Raw genomic sequence first — 7,602 nt, 5'->3', positions numbered from 1 at the left:
TATCTTTTTCTTCTTGTTAATGTCACTACCCTAACCATCCTTTCATGGATAATATCTATAGATAGATTCCTGTGAGTAGGATCATTATATTACAAGGCAACTGTGTATATGCTTTACTTGTTATATGAAACATTTCAAAGATATAAAAGTAAAATAAGTAGAATGAGGAATCCTCATGGCCCAGCTTCAGCAGCTATCAAATCATGACCAGTTTTGTCTAATACCTTTCCCATTTCCCCACAGTCTAGATTATTTTGGGATAAAAACAGATACTTTATTAGTTAGTCTATAAAGATTTCTGTACCTCTAAAAGTTGAAGATTGTTTTAAAGAACATAATCACGATACCATTATCAAACCTAAAAAAAGAATAATAATTTCTTTCTATCATCCAATCTTCAGACAGTGTTCAAATTCCCTCAATTGATTCATAAATGAATATTTTTACAGTTTGTTCAAATCGGGATCTTAATAAGGCTCAAGAGCTACAATTGGTTAATATGCCTCTTATTTCTTAGGTCTCCTTAATAAATATCCCCCCGGGGTGTGTGTGTGTGTGTGTCCCTTACAATACCTCTTTGGAAGAAACCAGGTAATTTGTCTTGTACAGTTTTCACAATCTGGATTTTGCAAATGCCCCCCACAGTCTCACTGTTCCCTACAATTGGTACGTAAATCTGGAAGTTTGGTAAGATTCGGGTTAAAACTTTCTTTTGGAGCTTTTTGCAAGAATACTTACAGCTGATGGTGTTTACTTCCATCAAGGGTAAACAATGGTTGTCTCTGTGCTGTTAACAGCAACTCACGATCTTGCCTAGATTCATCTTTTCAGCAGGAGTTAATTCCACCGTTCTTCATTTTTAAGCTGGGAATTTCTCTTCTATAAAGAGAAATTATCCTAACACACAGTTCATATAACAAAGTCTGGATAAATTATTCCTTTTCTTTATTTACCAAATTTCAAAATAATGAGTTAATTTCCTAGTATTCTCTCTAAATGAGGGTTTTTTAGGATTTTTGTTTTGTTATCTTCATGAACTCTTTGGTTTTTAAATGTGAATTACACGGTTAAGGAACTCATTCTCTTCCTCTATGGAAAAATGACCTTGGGTTAACTTTCTAGCTCTGTTCCCCTGGAAACCTAATGAAGGTGGAATGTCATGTATGTTACCAGGCAACACTGCTTATGATCAAAATGACCTCTAATTAGAAAGCCGCATCTGGCCTGGGGAAACTGTGAATGAACTGGTGGGAATTCATAGTTTGAGCTTTTCTAAACACAGTGTATCCTTGTAACCGAGCTGTTCTTTGCTGGGACCCCTGAAAGCTATTCCCATAGGGTGAAATAAAATATACTGGCTCACAGGGGTAATGGGGCTTATAAACAAGAATGGCTCCCATACCTATTTTGGGGGGCAGGGTTCCCCAAGAAACAGACTATGAGATGGAGATTTATGCCCAGGAGCAGAGGCAGATTAAGGTCAGTTGAGACCCCGGCACAGAAGAAAATATTGGGCCTCTTAGAAAAAGGAGACATGGAAAATAAAAATACATGTTAACCATATTTTTAAATAAATAAAATTGCACATATGAAACCAAATTTTGTGTCATTAGAAAAAAGTATGAAGTTGGGGTTTTGCGGGTTCTCTTCAGAAGTCAGGGCCCAGGGCGCATGCCCCGTGCACCCGCCATTAAATCCGCCTCTGCACAGGAGGTTTAATGAGAAGGACCCTTAGAAAGTGAAGGAAACAGGGTTGCGCAGAGGGAAAAGCTAACCTGCAATACAGTTGCAACTGTGAACCTCCACTGGTTTAACAGGGCTTCCTTGGTAGCTGGAATGGCCCTTTAACGTCCTGGTATAGACAAGGTGATCCCTGAAAAGGGTCGTAATCTCGGGCAAAGCTATTCCCACACACCAAAGCAATTCACAGAGAAAGATTCAGGTGTGAACTGCGAGCAGCCAACACTCCAGGCAGCTAGAGAAATGAGTGTCTCAGTCTTAACGAGGACACCTGGCCGGTGCACCAGAGCATCACTATACCAGTCATATGGTCTCATTCCTCCACCCCTGAGCCATCACAGCTGACCCTGCCTTGCCGCAAGCTGCCCTCCTGTTTTATCTCCTCTAGCAAAGTGAAGCAACCTGGTGCCAGAGGGGATCTGTTCAGTTTTGTGAAATGCACACCTAAACACACAGTTATCTCATACAGTCCTGCCCTAGACCTGAAATCATCCATTTCTCCTAAGAGCCCCGGTTCCTTTTTTTAAAACCATACTTTCTTTTTCTTATTTTTAAATATATTATTTTAAATTTTTTCAATGACACTTTACATAGTTTATATTCACTATTATTTTGTATTAGTTTCAGGTGTACGACATGGTGGCTAGACAGTCATATACTTTACAAAGTGTTCCCTCAATACTTCCAGTACCCACTGGCACCATACATAATTACTACAATATTACTGACTATATTTCCTATGTTGTACCAAAGAGCCCTGGTTCCCTTTAGTGATATTCAGACTACAATCTGGGAGTCAAGGGAGCTCGTTATACAGTTGGGGAAGTCATGGTTTCCCAACCCTTTCAGTGGCCAGAGTTAAGAAATACATTCTTCAGATAATATACATCATGAGTTGTTATTAATATTTCCAATTCAAATTTAAGGCTAGAGATTTTCTTAATTTCAGCATTCGTTTATGTATGTCCTTTCTTCCACGCCAAAAATTGTGATTCTCGTTGATACCAACATAATTCCGCATTTGCTATATTGTACAACACACACACACACAACACTTTCAAAATAACAATACCAGCACTACCCCCCTGGAGATGTGCAGTCAGATTACTGCATCTCAAACGAGTGAAATAATTCCTTCTTGTCGGGCTATGCCACCACTTCAATTTATAGTTTCATTTTGCTTTAATTTTTAGAATTACTCTTTTTAGTTTAATTTTGTTTGACAATTATGTAAAATAATTAAGTGGCTCCAAAATCAATTTTATGAATAAAGATATATAGTCCTCTCAATCTTATTTCTGTGCCTCCCTCATATATCTAAGTCTTTTATTTATCTTTTTTATTTATTGAATTTTGCTGTGGTGATACTTGTTAACATAATTATACAGATTTCAGGCTCCTAATTCTCCAACACATCTCCATACACCATATTGTGTTCACCCCCAAGTCAAGTCTTTGTCCATCACCATTTATCCCCCCACACTCTCCTCTACCCTTCTAGCCCAGAAATTACCACACTGTTGTTTGTGTCCAAGAGTTTTTCCTTAGTTTTTGATTTATCGTAACATATAATGTGATGAGATAAACCAATGACTTAAGACATTTTCTGAGATGAATGGTAGCACATTATACACACATTTCCACACCTGGATTTTTGCACTCAATAATATATTTTAGAAATCATTTTGAAACAATCAACCTAAGTCTCTATCATTCTTTTATATAATTGCATTAGACACTATTGTGTGAATTACCGTATTTACCCATGTATAAGATACACCCTTTTTCAAAAAATTTGGGATCTAAAAACAATGGGTGCATTTTTACAGTGGTTATAAATTTTTTTACTCGCATTTCCCGCTTTTTTTGCCCTTGTTGAAGAGTTGTATGAATTTTATGATGAATAAAATTTGATTTCAATAACTTTATGTAATAAATTTTTTTTTCATATTTTGGGCCCCCAAATTAAGGTGCATCTTATACATGGGAGCATCTTATCCATAGGGAAATATGGTACTTTATTTTATCAATTCCTACTAAAGAATATTTAGAATGTTTCTAGTTTTGTATTATTATAATTAGTGCTGTGATATAACAGTATGAATGAATCTTTGTATTTTTGCCAATATATCTTTGGGAAAGATTCTTAGCATTGGAATTATTGAATGAACAGGTAGATGTCGTTTTGAGTTATGTCAAACTCCATAGTGTTTGTACCGTTTATAACATTCTCACCAATAACATGAGAACTGCTGTTTCACTAGGGCTTTGCAACAAATTGTTCTTGATGTGGGGGAATTTTGGTAATCCGATGGATGAAACATGGTATCTCAGTGCATATTTATTTTGCATTTCACTTAAAAACAAAGGTAAACAGCTTTATACATGCTGAAGTCTATTAACATTTTTCTGTAAACTTCATATTCTTAGCTCATTTTTCTATAGAAAAAAGATCTTTTCCATCTAAAATTTTTAGAACCTCTTTAAATGTAAGGATAGCAAACTTTTGCCTATGATATAGATTATTCATTCTTTTTCAATTTGTCATTTGCCTTTCTATTATGTTAATGGTTGGTGAGTTTAGTATTTTTGTGGGACTTCATTTGTTTTTCATTTTTGTTTGTTCAGCCCTTTAAAATATTTTTATTCATGTAATCAAATTTATCAGTAATTTTCATTATTTCTTTTGCATTTTCTTAATTCAGGAGGTTTTCCCCACAGACAGGTTATAAAGCAATTAAACCATATTTTCTACTATACATATTATTTGTTTGATTTTATTTTTTACCACATTTAAATCTCTGATGCATTTAGAATTTATTCTGGTGTGAAGAATGGATCCAATTTTATTTTCTTACATACAACTATTAGTCCTCCTAACTTTGTTAAATTATTAAATATTAAATACCTTCTTTTTTCCCCCACTGATTTGAGATGCTGCTTTTTTATATACTTATTCAATTTCCATATGTAATTTAATCTATTTGGACTTTTGTGTTCTCTTCCAATGGTCAATCTATACCTTCAAAAACACCAAAACTTAGCGTGCGGAGGACCCGGGTTCGATTCCCGGCCAGGGCACACAGGAGAAGCGCCCATTTGCTTCTCCACCCCTCCGCCGCGCTTTCCTCTCTGTCTCTCTCTTCCCCTCCCGCAGCCAAGGCTCCATTGGAGCAAAGATGGCCCGGGCGCTGGGGATGGCTCTGTGGCCTCTGCCTCAGGCGCTAGAGTGGCTCTGGTCGCAACATGGCGACGCCCAGGATGGGCAGAGCATCCTCCCCTGGTGGGCAGAGCATCGCCCCATGGTGGGCGTGCCGGGTGGATCCCGGTCGGGCGCATGCGGGAGTCTGTCTGACTGTCTCTCCCTGTTTCCAGCTTCAGAAAAATGCAAAAAACAAACAAACAAACAAAAAAAAAACACCAAAACTGTTTCAATTATACAGGTATTAAAATATTTTTAATGTTTAGTAAAACCTGACCTCTTATTCCTATTTTTTTTTTTTTTTTTTTTAGAAAGGAGAGAGAGAGGAAGTGACACAGGAGAGAGGAGAGAAAGGGGGAGGAGCATGAAGTATCAACTCCCATATGTGCCTTGACCAGGCAAGCCCAGGGTTTCGAACCGGTGACCTCAGCATTTCCAGGTCAACGCTTTATCCACTGCGCCACCACAGGTCAGGCCTTATTCCTATTTTTTATCAGTTTTCATGGCTCTTTTTGTTTGTTAGTTTTTTCCAACTAAGCATTAAATCAAATTTTCTAACTTCAGAAAAAAATTCTGATATTTTTTTATTGACATTACATTAAGTATATTAATTAATATAGGAAAACTGACATCTTCATGATGTTGACTTTTCTTATCCACGAATATGGAACATACTTTCATTTGCTTGAGTCTAGATTTAAGTTTTTAAATGGTGTTGCATAATTTTCCTTATGAGATTTTGAACTTTTCCACTCAAGTTTACACTTAGGTATTTTCATTGTTTTTTATTTTTGTTCACGAACATAAATTAGGTCTTTTATTTTATATCTTCTAACTGGTTTTGTTTTCATATCTAGTCATTGATTTTTTGTATGTTGATTTTGTTTTTCCCTCCAACTTTATTGAGGTATAATTGCAAATAAAATTGTGTGTTAGCAAATTTCAAGTGTGTAATTCAATGTTAACTACAGTCACCATGTAGTATATTAGATCTCCAGGACTTACTGTTGGAAATGAAGTGTTATATTTCCTGCCCAACAGTTGCTCATCTCATCAACCTCTTTCCCAACCCTGGAAGTCACCATTTTACTGTTTCTATGAGACTGACTTTTTTCTTATTAAATTCCACATATAAGTGAGGTCATACAGTATTGTTTTTCTCTTATTTCACTTGGCATAATTTCCTCCAGCTTCACCTATTTTGTCACAAATGACAGAATATTATTTCTTTTTAATGGCTGGATAATATTCCTGCATATATATGTATGTGTGTGTGTGTATCAATCAAATTTTCTTTATTCATTCATTCATTGATGTATGTTTAAATTGTTTCCATATCATGACCATTGAGAATAATGCAGCAATTAACATGGAAACGCAGATAGCTCTTTAAAATACTGATTTCATTTCTTTCAGCTCTGTATCCAGAAACAGGATTTCTGGATCAGAGGGAAGTATTTTTAATTTTTTGAGGAACCTCCATACTATTTTCCCTAGAGACTACAGTATATCATTTTACATTCCCACAAATAGTGCACAAGTGGTTTCTTTACATCTTCAACAACACGTGTTATCTCTTCCAGCCATTCCGACTGATGTGAGGTGATATCTCATTGTGGTTTTTATTTACATTTCCCTGATGATTAGTGACATGGAGCACCTTTTTATGTACCTGTTGGCCATCTGTATGTCTTCTTTGGAAAATGTCTAATTTAGGTTATTTTGCAGTTGTTAAATTGGATTGCTTTTTGCTCTTGAGTTGTATGAGTTCTTCATGTATTTTAGAAGTTGACCCCTGATTATATGTATGGTTTGTAAATATTTCTCTTATTGCATTGGGTCCCTCTTTATTGATTCCTTTGATATACAGAAGCTTTTTAGTGTAATATAATCCTCCCTGTCTATTTTTACTTCTATTGCCTGTGTTTTTGTTGTCATATCAAAAAAAAAAAAACATATAAAAGTATCTCTAGTCACAGATGATATGAAGTTATATATTTAAAAAAATCCTTTAAAATCAACAAAAAAGATTAGAGCTAATAATGAGTTCATCAAAGTTGTGGAACACAATAGCAATACAGAAATATCAGTTATATTTCTACACACTAACAATGAACAATCTAAACCTAAAATTAAGAAAGCAATTCCATTTACAGTAGTAACAAAATAAAATATTCTTGGGAATAAATTTAACCATAGAAATGCAAGATTTGTACAACGAAAACAAAAATCACTCTTGACAGAAACTTTAAGAGACCTAAATAAATGGAAGGACAGCTTGTGTTCATGAACTGGAAAACTTAATATTGTTAAGATGACAATATTTCCCAAATTTATCTATAAATTAAATGCAATCCTTATTAATATTCTAATGAACTTTATGCACAAAAGAAGAGCTGACCATAAAATCTGTATTAAAATATAAGGGTTTCAGAATATCCAAGACAATCTTTAAAAGAACAAAAGTGAAAACACCCTTCCAATTTCAATACTACAAAGCTGTAGTAATCAAAACAGGGTGATTGGCATAAAGATAGACATAAAGATCAAAGGAATGAAGGGTCCACTAATAAACCATACATTTATGGTCAATTGATTTTTTCACATCAAATACAAAAATTAATTCAAAATGGATCAAAGACCTAAGTATTAGAGCTCAA

This window comes from Saccopteryx bilineata, chromosome 10 (genome assembly GCF_036850765.1).
Source record: "Saccopteryx bilineata isolate mSacBil1 chromosome 10, mSacBil1_pri_phased_curated, whole genome shotgun sequence".
Lineage (NCBI taxonomy): Eukaryota > Metazoa > Chordata > Mammalia > Chiroptera > Emballonuridae > Saccopteryx > Saccopteryx bilineata.
Note: the sequence above shows the minus strand (reverse complement) of the source record.